General features: G+C 41.5%; 1 protein-coding gene across 2 annotated transcripts in view; it reads left to right on the top strand.

Annotated features, from left to right (window-relative positions):
* The window catches only part of TSNARE1 (t-SNARE domain containing 1), a 500241-nt gene extending 491023 nt beyond the window's left edge, over positions 1-9218 (top strand). For both annotated transcript variants that reach the window (XM_089518973.1, XM_089518978.1), the window contains one exon: positions 9100-9218. The gene's annotated coding sequence lies outside the window, so the exon portion shown is untranslated. The remainder of the gene's footprint in view (positions 1-9099) is intronic.
* The last annotated feature ends 3377 nt before the right edge of the window (positions 9219-12595 follow it).

The raw sequence follows: 12595 nt of genomic DNA, 5'->3' as shown, positions 1-12595 counted from the left end.
GAACAAAGTTTTCCATAAAGTGAAGAACTGAAAGTCGAGAACCGTCTGCCTCCCACAATTCCTTCATGATGAAAGCCAAAGAAAACTGGCCTCCACACAGCAGTTGCAGCATGGCAAACACCACATCAGATGATCTCTTTGGGAATCTTTTGCCAGTTCCATGTCTCCTGCAATGAAGAAGAGCATCAAAGACCACACAGAGCAAGATTCATTTTGGCAGGCAACAGGAGGGAGCCATTTGTCCCTTGCTTCCACTTCTTATTTCTTGCAAAAATTACTGACTATTAAGATAACAACCTCCCAGGCCCTCAGGGCAGTATGCTCATCTGTTAAAAATAAATACAAGAACGAGGCTGAGTCTCCCTGCTAAGCAGAAGTAATGCAGCTTAAACTGTGAAGGGAGAGCAGTGCTGGAGTCAGCCAAGCAATTTCTTTGACGATCTGACACCATCTGTTTAACGTCACTTAGAGTTAGGCCATGCTTTGCTTGCGCTTTTGACCTTTCTCTTTTCCCCAGGCTCCAAGATGGAATCAAGAGGCTGCTGCCACTTGTAACCTCAGCCCTTTCAAGATTGTCCATTCTGCCCATCTGGGCTAAAAAATACCCCTGGGATTAGTTGGTATACAAGTGAGATCTGCAATAAAATAAAATAAAATAAATGTTTGCAATGTGGAGAAATAAATTTCAGAAGGTTTTGATGCCCACCTTATAATCCCTAGCATGATCTTAGTTCCATCCTATGGCACCCTCCTCAATTTTCTGTTTTTCCTTCTGATAGTCAGCAAAACTATCTAACACTCACCTCCTGGATTGATATGCCAAATGAAATTCATATTTGAATATTCACTCTTTTTGAATACTGCAGTGCAACTCTCCAGTCAATAACAGTTACAAAAATGTGTATATTACGGGGAAAGAACTGGCAAAGTAAAAATAACACTCTAAAATCCATTATATTAAGGGCAATTGTCTGCAAAAATACATATATTAGGCCAAATTGCACATATTAAGAGAAACAGACATGAAAATGTGCAGAGTTTTTGGTACTGATTTTCAAAAATTGCAAAGTGATGTGGAAACAAGAGAAACCATACTTAATGCCAGCAAAATGAAAAACTGAAAGAAAGAGAATAAAAAAAATTGAGAGATTCACTCAACTCTGAAGAATACTGATTTGCTTTATAGGGTTGTTGTAAGAATTACACACATACTTTAGTAAAGTGCATTAGACATTCAGAAGTATAATATAAATGGTCTTAAGCATATCAACCACATTAGGATGTCCAAGTCTGAGCATTTTCATCCAGCTAAGAATTTTTAAATTTGTCTGGAATTGTAGCTTTAGGCAAAATTTGATGCCAAGTCTAGTTCAAAAGGAGAGGCTACTCAAATACGCCATTTAGCTCCCGTGGATTAACTCTTTGGATCTCTACATATGTAAACTGAATTGATGGCTAATTCTGCCAAGAGCCAGTGCTTCTTCAATCTGTTCTTTGATGAGCTCCTTCAGGACTAGGAGACTTGAGGAGGGGGCTGAAAAGAAGGCATGAGATAGAGTTGTCAAGGAGATAATGTCATGGCTCATTATGAAGCCAGATTGGTTTTGGAAAAGCTAAATAGCCAAAAGAAAATTGTAATCACCCTCCTATAAATGCATCACTCTGTTCTGGAGGAGTATTTAAGGACAGGCAGTGGTTGTCATAATGAGAAGATTATTCTGGCAATGAAAATAAGCCCTTGGGTTCCAAAATGTCGCTTGTTATTTAATCACAAGAAAGTACGCGGTGTATAGTTTTCAAGATCTGCTACAGTGTTACAGTTCCATCTCAGATAATGATAAATGTCAAGGGAGAGACAAGAGACTGGTCTGGAAAGGTTTCTGCCATGATTGCTTGATTGAGGTTTTGAGATGGGATCATAGATTTCTCTTAGGGATCTTTCTGGACATTGCACAAGGTGGCATCCAATACATCCTTGAGCAATGGCTTTTCTGCAGTTGTATGATGGCAGCCAGATAGAGGCCCAATGTTGATCTGTTCCCTCTGAGTGAAATGACTACTAACTGGCTACAGGGTAGATATACAGGGAAAGTTCCCTTCATGTCACCATCTGACTTTTTGGAGAGGGAACTAACTGTTTCTTTCCTCAGAGAAAGCACAGTCATAAGTTTAAAAATTCATAATAAATAAAAGTCACCATGCTTTGGTCCAAATGTCATTCTCCTGAATCTCCACAGTCATCATCTCCATCTTTGTCCCCTGCTGGTTCCAAGAAATAGTTCCTTGTGCTTTGTACTTTTCAGCTGGTGGAACTTTATGATCTCCCAACCTCAAATGGAATCTCAACCATAGTCATGCAAGGAAGAACCATGCTTTTCCATGCAGAAGTTGCCATGTTCAGCCTGTGTCCTCTTCTGATAATGCAGTGAATGGGGAATCTAGCTGTGTTAGTTATTACTGATGAATTTAATTCTTTTATTATCTGTACATTTTATTGGTTGGCTTTTGGTGTCTCTGAGGGGGATATCAGGGACCACTGTCATATGAGCCACCTTCTCTGTTCCTTCTGCCAAACTGAGGGGGCTACCAGCTGCTATGCTGAGCAGTGATGAAGAGAATGCAGCTGGCCTGGCTATAGGGAGACACTGGAGACTCAGTGATGGGGCAGCATGGCTATAAATGCTGAACCAGTATGGGGAGGTGGATGGAGAAAGTGTGTGTTGGGTGTTAGTGGCATCCCTGTGGTTGGTGTTACCCATTGTGGGGGGCAGTGGGGAGGAATTGGGTGGATGGACTACCCTGTCTCCCTCCCTCCCTCCCAATGCCTTGCTTGCCTGCCCCATGACCACTCAGCAACACTGCTGCTTGAGGGGGGAACAGTGCTGTGGTCTCTGAAGGGCTGTTCGAGGTCTGGCATGGTTGCTCAGGGGATCAGCCATACCAGACCCGAAATGAAAGGCTCCTCCTGGCGCTGCATCTTCTGGTTGGTCAATTGGGATCCAGAGTGTCTGCTTGGGGGAGCAGTCATGCCAGACCCTAAACAAAACACACACACATGCCCTGAGTGGTGTCTGCGGCATGGGGTGGTGGTGCTGTGCTCTCTGGACGTGGTTTGGGGTCTCACAGAACAGTTGGACCAGGAAAAAGGGTTGTGATGTCCTTTCTGACACTCCCAGCAGCTGTGCCTGCCCCATTCGGTGTACCAGATCACTGAGTGTACTACACTCTGGGTGTCACCTGGTGTGGTTGGCACATCCCTCACCTCCTTGGTGATGCCACTGTTGGATGTGTCCTAAACTTGGAAGAAGGTGACCAAACAGCTGAGGAATAAAAGAGAGCCAGCAACTCACCCAAGAGATTTTCTCAGGGAGAGGGGGTTAAAAAAGAACTCTAAGTGGTTCTCACCCAGGACTTGGCTCTCTTCAGCTGGCATTTGGTTAGCACTTCTCCCTGTACTACCCATGCTGAAAATCTGGGAGCTTGTACTCTGTACTAGAAAGTCCCTGACTGTCATACTAGTAAAGATTCCACAGACCAGTAAAGAAGAACATTGGTCCCACCAGCCCTGGAAAGCAACCAGAGGCCCCTGTCTGGCTACTCTAGCTGAGGCTAGTGATTCCCTGGGGACCAGGGTGATCAGAAATCATCCTTTTCCTGGACATGTCCTACATTTCAACCTTCTGTACAGGAGGAATTTCAAAATGTTCTCTATTTTGAGTGTGAATAAGAAGCATGCATTTATATATTTCTATGAGTGTTTTAGCATTTATTTGATCATTTCCTCCATTTTTCTCAGATGTCTTACATTTTGCAGTGCCTTTTCCTCCTCTGTAGTTAGGACATCTGGTCACTCTGCCTGGCGACTGATTAGGTGTAGGCCCAATCTCCTCCACAGGCTACAGAGAACATGTTTATTTCAGCCATGTATACTGTAACTGAACCTAAGGAATACAAACTCATGTAACACATGGGCTAATGTACTACATGGAGAGGGGGATAGGTATTGGGAGCAATGTGCAACAGGACTGACGCATCAGGACCACTGGGCATCAGGACACCAGCTGGGGAGTGCTGATGGGGTCCACAATTCACTAGCAGGATTTCTTAGCATCTCTGCTACTCAGCTAAGTATTTGTAAAGTTATCTAATTTGGACCTTGTTGAGGATTCTGGCCATTTTTAATAATTTTAATAATTTAATAATTTAATAATTTTAATTCTATTGTAATGTTATTATTATTATTATTATTATTATTATTATTATTATTAACCTTTATTTATGAAGCACTGTAAATTTACACAGCGCTGTACATACAATCTTTTTAGTTAGACGGTTCCCTGCCCTCGGGCTTACAATCTAAAAAGACATGACACAGAAGGAGAAGGGAGTGGTGGCGGGAAAGGGTAAGAGGTCCAGCAGTTCCTCTCAACCTCCGAGGCCTGGACCAAGGCAGATGGACTGGAGGGAGGGCTTGGCTTCATAATGGATGGTTAACCATTTTCCAGGGAAAATACATACTCTCAAGTAGGATAATGCATATACAGTACATAGCAATACAGGAAATGGTTTGATAAACAGACAACAAAAGAACACCAAATAGCAAGTGACAATTATGCAATGTTGAACTTTTGTTTGTTTTTAACTATATTGTGCTCATGTTAATTTCTAAGGAATTTATCACACACTAAATTTAAACTGAAAACAAACCGCATTTGGGGTTGTTTTTCAGACAACGTTCAGGGTTAACCCAAACACAAAGTTGTTTTTCAGATGACATTTGCGTGAAAGAGAAATAACGCGAAAATAACCCGAACGCAAAGTTGTCAAAACCAGCTCCTTTTTACTTTCACTAAATTCCAAAAGTACAAAGGAGCTTTCCGTTTGGATTATTTTTGTGTTATTTATCTTTCACACCAACACATCTGACAAAGAACACCTGGATTTTACCAGTTCGTCCTCTGTATGATAAAGTCTTCAGTCACCTCAACTCCCAGTTTAGTGTTGAAGGCAGGATATAAATAAAGATAAGAGTAAAAGTACTAGGAATATGAGGAAGGGGGAGAGGAATAAAAGGAAGAGGGAAAAGCACATACAGTGTACTCTAGAAGACTTCCCTAAATGTTTTGCTTAAAAAAAGGGGGGTTTCATTCAGTTTTGCCTGAAAGGAGAATATCTGAAAGCCGTTTAAACAATTAGGTTGCCATCTGGGATAGGGAGAATGATTGCTGTGTGTATTTAATTTCAAATGCAGATTCTGGCATTGCCTTCCCCTCAAGCTTGCTTTCCTTCCAGTTGTTCAGTGACAACAAGGGAAGATGGAGCTCACAAGCTATTTGCTATTGCCATACTCTGCCCCACTCATAATAATACTGATTGAAAAGAGGCTTTAGCTAGGAAGAAAAAAGGAATTGACTTTGCAGCATAACATCAGCAGGCAAATGCAAAGAAGGTTTTCTCAACAGCAGAAAGAGATTTATCTGTGGTTACTAAAGTATGGAGCACTAAAAACATCTCAGCGTTGGAGATTACCCATGAACAAAGACTGACATTAAAATGAAAAATAAAAGCCAGCATTTCAGTTCTCAGATCAATCTGATGCCTGATGAGATCCCCTTTGAAAGAGCATAATACATTGTGTTCCTTCTTTGTTATGTTGAATTGGTAGCTCCATTTGATTTATGGTCACCTAAGCAGCATAGAAACAGTGATGGAGGTCCAATAATAGAAAACAATGTTGAATACAACATGGTTGGACTACCTCAGTTCACTCTGTATGGGCCTACTTTTAGTAAGTGCCTGAAATCTGCAAGTAATCCAGAAAGCTGAAATCAGCTTCCTTTCCATTTCTGGATCACATTCAAAATAGCAGTTTTGACATCTAAATTTCTGAATGAAATGAACTATCTTAACCCATATTCATGAATCTGGCTGCCTATTAACATCCTAAAGAAGATCTACACAAGCATGGCAATAGATTTAATTGAGATGCTGGAGGAATAGAGCTTGGTATATGCAAAAATGTTAGACTACTTTGTTAGACTACAACCCCCAGAATCCTCTATTCAGCTGTGGGGAGAGAATTGTGGGAGCTGTAGTTTAAAAAAAAGTAAAACTATTAAGCTCTGAGAAGGGATTCTTCCTCAGTAGGCTATGTAGTTCCTTGCTTAGGGATACCTGCTGGCTCTGGGTGCATCGTGTTAATGGCTGAGTTCTTTTTTTCAGGGTCGCACAGCAATGGCAAGGAAACAGGCAAAACTCAGAATCCTACCAGTGTCTGACCCATGAATAAGTTTCCCTATGGAAGCACTTGGGCAGGGGGAATGGAAGCATTCAGTTCAAGACTGCAAAAGCACAGTGGCACATGGATGTGCCTTGTGCAGTGGACATGGATGTTTATTCATGCATATTTGTCTTGGTTCATCTATGCAGTGTTTCCATTCAACACAAAGGCTGCATAACACAATTAGTGTGTAAGTCTGCCTGTGAAGATTTATGCCATACATAGCCATGATGTAGAGTCTGCTAGTTCCAAACAGCCCATTTGTTTGGCACTTTTCCTTTGTGGCCACTGCACCATAACCTTTCTCCTTCTGAAGGGCTTGCCTAGGCCAACATATTTATGTTGATATAATGTGCCAACAGGATTCTAGCCTTTGTGTTGGTCTTCTGCTGATAAAGGAAAGGCCTATAGCCTTTTCCTTTTAGAAAGCTTTTGGACTGCTGTGTTGTATTATACTCTTATTGTTTCTGCCTGGCATTTTATCCTTTAGTTGTGTCCTTGTCATTTTTTTGCATATTTTTAATTGCATTGGTAGACATCTTGGCTCAGCATGCCACTACCTTTCCATGGTGGTGAGATTGCATGTTCCTGTGAGGCAAGAGCCAATGCTGAGCCAATGACAGTGGCACCACATATCACATTTGTGAGTACTGTGCAGAAGAAGGCAGTGATAAACCACATTTGAATGTCTTTTAAAAGGAAAACCCTATGATGAGACATTCAGAAAGGAGAACAAGTGATAGTGCCAGAAGATGAGATTCCCAGGTTAGAAGGCACTCAGTGAGTTATTGGGGAAGAGCCGTAGCTCCAGAGAACAGGACCCAGAGCAATGGATGCAAACTACAGGAAAAGAGATTCCACCAAAACAGTAGGAAGATCGTCCTGAGAGTGAGAGCTCTTAGTAGAACATGCTGCCTCACGATGTACTGAAATCTTCTTTAGGGATTTTAAGCAGAGGCTGGGTTTCAGAGTGCTTTGATGGTGCCTTCATGGCAGTAGGTTGGACTGGATGGCCCTTGGGGTCTCTTCCAAGTCTATGATTCTATGAAATCCCAGAATTCCATGACATTAAGTCACAGCAACTAAAGCTGTGTCAAACTACATTAATTCTGCAGTGTAGATGAAGCCCTGGACTAAAGTCAATTGAGAAGGGACAAAAAGGAGGAAACATACGGTATCTAATCTCCTTACAGTTTTATACACAATTCTGCCGCCCCCCGCCACCCCACTTTATTTGCCTTTTTTCTTTAGGTTGCTCTGTAAAAATAACTTGATCGTCTCCTGGAGCAAAATGACAATTTACCAAGGGAAATCTTGGTTAAATATGCAGAAGGAGAACCTGAGGACTGTCAGAGGGAACTTGAAAGCTCATCTTTAAAAAGCTCAAGAATTAGCTACCCTGTAAAGTCTTAGAGGTGATTTGCAAGAGGACTAGAAATCTTTATGCATGAGGTTAACCCTGCTGTCTGCAAGTGGATGCTTGGAGGCTAAAGACTCAATGGCTCAGAGACAGATGCAGCGAGCTGAAGGTGGCTGGGTTATGAAACCATTAGGAATGCATTCGGGCAATATTGGTGCTGGACCTCCTGGGAGATGTGTGACTGCTAGGGATAGGAGAAAAAATATTTGCAATTATTTGTTTACAAGTTGAAAAACAGAGTTCCTGATAGTTTGGAAACTATATAAAGAAGAAGAATAGAGCGGGGAGACTTTTTCCCCCCAGTTTTTTCTCGGTATTCAAACATTTGAAAGTGTCGCAAAGGAATACAGAGAAAAATGCATGGCCAAAGGCATGTTTTCTGAACAGAAATTGGGCTTCCTGCACAGAAAAATAAAACTGTTTTCTGCATAGGAAACACAATTTCTCAGCAGAAAAATGTACCTAATTCTTTGTTCTTGTTGCCATAAGTTGGAAGTGACCTTGAAGACACACAGCAACATCATCATCAACAACTAACATTAGTTATATTAGTAAAGTAGGTATTAGTATATCATTAGTATGTTATTATTGATACCATGAAACCTAGTGGGTGACCTTGGGCAAGTCACACTCTCTCAGCCTCAGGGGAAGACAATGATGAACTTCCTGAGTACATCTTGCCAAGAAAACCCTATGATAGGTTTGTCTTAGGGTTGCCATCAGTCAGAAGTGACATGAAGGCACAAAATAATAACAACAAACGAATACCTAAGTATACTTAACTAAGTTGCTGATCTAGAATAGCAGCCCCCAAATGAAAAATAAAAACCTTGTGGACTGCATATGGCTCAGAGGCAACACATTCCCCATCTGTGTAGCAATGCATCTGTGAGCAGCGTATAAGCTTAGGAACACAAGTGAGCCCTGAAAGTCTTTCCTGTGGTTCTTCATGGCTTGTACCATTGAAATGCCATCAAATCCCCTGTAGATTCTGTGTATAAGCTGAGAAATCATGGACAATAATAAGGCATTTAGAATTTGAAGAAATAATTCTAACCTAGTAGGAGTGTGCTAGATTCTCCCCCCCCCAAAAAAAAAAAAACCAATCTGTACAATTCAAGTAATGCCTGCCTGCCTGCCTTCTCTTCCTCCTTTGTTTCATCCTCCTTTTCTTTCATAGAATCAGAGAGTTGGAAGAGACCATAAGGGCCATCCACTCCAACCGCCTGCAATGCAGGAACTCACAATCAAAGTACCCCCAAGAGATGACCATCCAGCTTCTCTTTCCTTTCCTTTCCTTTCTTTTCCATCTCTCTCGCTCTCTCTTCCCTGCAATCATGAGCAGCTTTTCTTTTTCCTTTCCCTGCAATACTGACCAGCTTTTCTTTTTCATTCACAGAGCACCTGATCATATCATCCACTGGAAGAGAAGCCAAAGATGTTCTTCATTCAGGCCATGCATCAATGTCAACTTTACTGAATATATTACATTAATAAAAAAGGGTTGTAGCCAATAAACACTGCAATTATATAAGAAGAAATGTAGTGGTTCCAACTGATTAATAACTATGACTGAGCTTTCTTCTGCTGAGGCACAAACGTTTGACCTCTGAATATGGATTTTGCCTTTTCTTAATGACTTTTTAAATCCCATTCCATCATGAAGTGGTTTCAGAACAAAATCTCTCAGGTCCTGATCCCATGAGGTTGGGGCGGGGAGAGTGACAGATGTGTGCTGGCCGAAATGCCAGTGCACAGATTATGAATTCAGCATCCCAGTTCAGATCAAGTCAAGATCTTAATCAAGAGTCCAATGGGATTGTATTTTCTCAGCCATCCTGTGGGGGAAATGCTCAGGGTAACATCTCCATGAGCAAGAAGAGCATGCACATATTGCATGCTCTAACAGATCTTTTCCCCACATTGGGCAATGAAAAGATTAAAAAATGGATTGGTTGCAAAAAGATTATATGGTAGGTGGGTCATAATTTCTTCTGATTTACTTAGTGGGTTTTTTAAATTAAAGCTGAATATTAATATTAATAATAATATTTATTTACAACAGAGGGGATAATACAAGGCAATAACAATAATCATGAATTAAAAAACAAATGTAACATAGCAATGCATTAAATAATAACAACTGAGCCAAGCTAACAAAATGAAGTTCAACACAGAGAAATGTAAGGTACTGCATTGTGAAGTCGAAGGCTTTCATGGCCGGCATCCATAGTTTTTTGTGGGTTTTTCGGGCTATGTGGCCATGTTCTAGAAGAATTTCTTCCTGACGTTTCGCCAGCATCTGTGGCTGGCATCTTCAGAGAATGGTCCATTCAGCCCAGAATCTATTTTTGCAAGGCCTCTCACCATATGTCCAGGTTTTCAGACATGAGTCTTTCCTTTCTCTACCAAAAGATACTGCCAGAAAGTGAACATGAAACTTTATGCATGCAAAGTGCACACTCTACCACTATGATGTAGATTTTTTCTAAAGGACCAAATGTCTCCAGTTCTGCTGAGCTCTACCTGAGAGGACACACAACACATATGTGGGGAGATGGGTATAAGACCTTTGCCACAAACCCAGGTGCCAACTCTGCCCACACATCTACTCAGAAAATGTCATCACTGGACCTAATCACATAACTCACTTAGAGGTACTTTCATTGCCTCATCCTGTAAGATGATACATGCCATTCTCTGTCAACAGTGCCCCTCAGCACTCTACATTGGGTAAGCAGGCCAGTCTCGGTGTGAGAGGATAAATGGGCATAAATCTGACACTTGGAATGGGAATACACAAAAACCTATTGCAAAATACTTCCATTTCCCTAGATGTTCTATCCAAACAGAGGTCCTTGGGGAAAGAAAACTAAAAGGAAGGTTGGAAATAACATCGCCAGAATTGGAATATAGCCACAAACTCCAGTCCATCAACAGTGGGCTGAACAGAAAGAATGGCTTCCTGGCACACTATATACATTATAACATAGTTAACACCCCAGTTTGTTTGGGCTCTCTTGGCCAATTCATCACATCACACTACATTCCAATACTCCCACCCCCATTTATATTGCTTTAGGCAATATCTTTATTCCTGCCTTTGTCCTGCCACAACCATAGTAAAAAATGAACTTGTCATCGCATCACCATAATCACAATTTTTACTTACAGAGCGTGCTTATTTAGGTCTCTTTTTGGACACTCCACTCCATGCATCTTAGAAAGTAGAGTCAGTTCTACAAAAGCTTATGCTACCAGTTTCTTTCTTTCAGTAAGGGCTGTACAGGCCGCCCCTTTTAGAGCTGGATCAGGGCTGCGACAACTACATGCTGCGGCCCCAATTTCACCTTTCTGCAATGCAAAAAGGAGCTGCAAAAAGCAGCTCCTTTTTGTGCCCCAGAAAGGGCACCATAGGACACAGTGGCTAAGGAGTGCAGGGGCTAAGGGGCGGAGTCGGGGTGTGTGTTGTGCAGACACCACACCTGAACTCCATCCCCACGCCTGCTTTAATGGTAGTCTGTACACCCCCTCAGTCTCAAAGGTGCTACAAGATTCTGTTGCATCCTAATATTCCAGCCTAACCTAGCTATATCTTTGAATCCCTGACCATTGTTTGTGATTAATGGGGACTTTTTGATTGCTTTGATGTAAAATAAATAAGCCTCATCCCTACTACCTTTTAAATCAGATCGCAAATTGGTTTGAACAGGTTCAAATGACTCTGGATCCCTCTTAAACTGAATCGCTGAAGTGATTCTGAGAGGGGGGCTTCGCATTAGATCCATTTAACCCATGTCTTTTTGATGAGAATGTTTTCTGCATCTTTTTCGATGAATCAATTCTGCACAATGTGAACCAGATGCGGATCAGAATTGATTTAGATTTGCCTTTCGGCCAGCTGGAGTGGGTCCATTTTGAATGTGAACCACAAGGGGATTGTTTTAGAGGGAAAAATGCGATCAGGGAAAATGTAGTGGGAACCACGCTCTGCTACTGAATCAGTCCATCAATTCAGACCGCACACCAATTTATCTGTAAGTGGGAAAGAGGCCAGAGATTGTTCACTCCACCCTGGACTCAAAGAAGCTATGGCTTTAAGCATGCTGATGATGGCGAGGGTGCGTCTGGTGAGTGTTCATCAAGCTTTCCGTCTGTTCCTTTGCATTGAACAAGCTCCAGAGACTCAGAAAGAATGCCAAAACAGGAGACTTTCACAATTTAACTGTACTCTCACATAACTCTGGTTATTCTCATTATCCAGATATTGCCCACAGAGCTTCTAGCTGGGCAACATGCTTACCTGGTGTTGCCAGCTCTTGCAATTTTTATTTTCTTACTTTCTTTCAAGGATGTATATCCAACCTTTTTCCTACAATGGGATTCAAGGCAAGGCAAAGAGCAAGTAAGCAAAGGAAAACAGTCCAATCTCTCTTTTTAAAAAAACAAATGTGTTTGACCAGCAGAAGGGTAAACAGAAGTCTAATAGGACTGCTGAATTAGTTTGTCAGACAAATTAAAAGATTGATGCACCCTTGTCATTGGTGAATCAATACTCAAACAATAATAGAGTTAATAAAGTACTGTTCAACAAGCACAGTAAATTATACTTAATATTGTGTCTCATTGTTAATTTGCACAGCTAAGTGCTCAGACAGGAGGGCCAGATCTGCCTCTTGTTCTGCAGAAAAGAAATGGAACCTGCTATATTTACCACTACTAGTAATGCGAGGTTTTTTCTTGCTGACTGCAAATGCCAAACTATGGGTTTGGATTGTGCACTGCAGAAGCAATGGAGTTGGGCATCACTTTAACTGCCCTGGCTCACAGATATGGAACTCTGGGATTTGTAGTTTGGTCCCCACCAGAGTTCTCTAACAGAGAAGGGTAAATAC

The sequence above is a fragment of the Sceloporus occidentalis genome, unplaced genomic scaffold (assembly GCF_023333645.1).
Source record: "Sceloporus occidentalis isolate IW3139 unplaced genomic scaffold, rSceOcc1.0.p SCAF_3, whole genome shotgun sequence".
Taxonomy (NCBI): Eukaryota; Metazoa; Chordata; class Lepidosauria; order Squamata; family Phrynosomatidae; genus Sceloporus; species Sceloporus occidentalis.
This window is presented reverse-complemented; position numbering and strand designations above follow the sequence as displayed.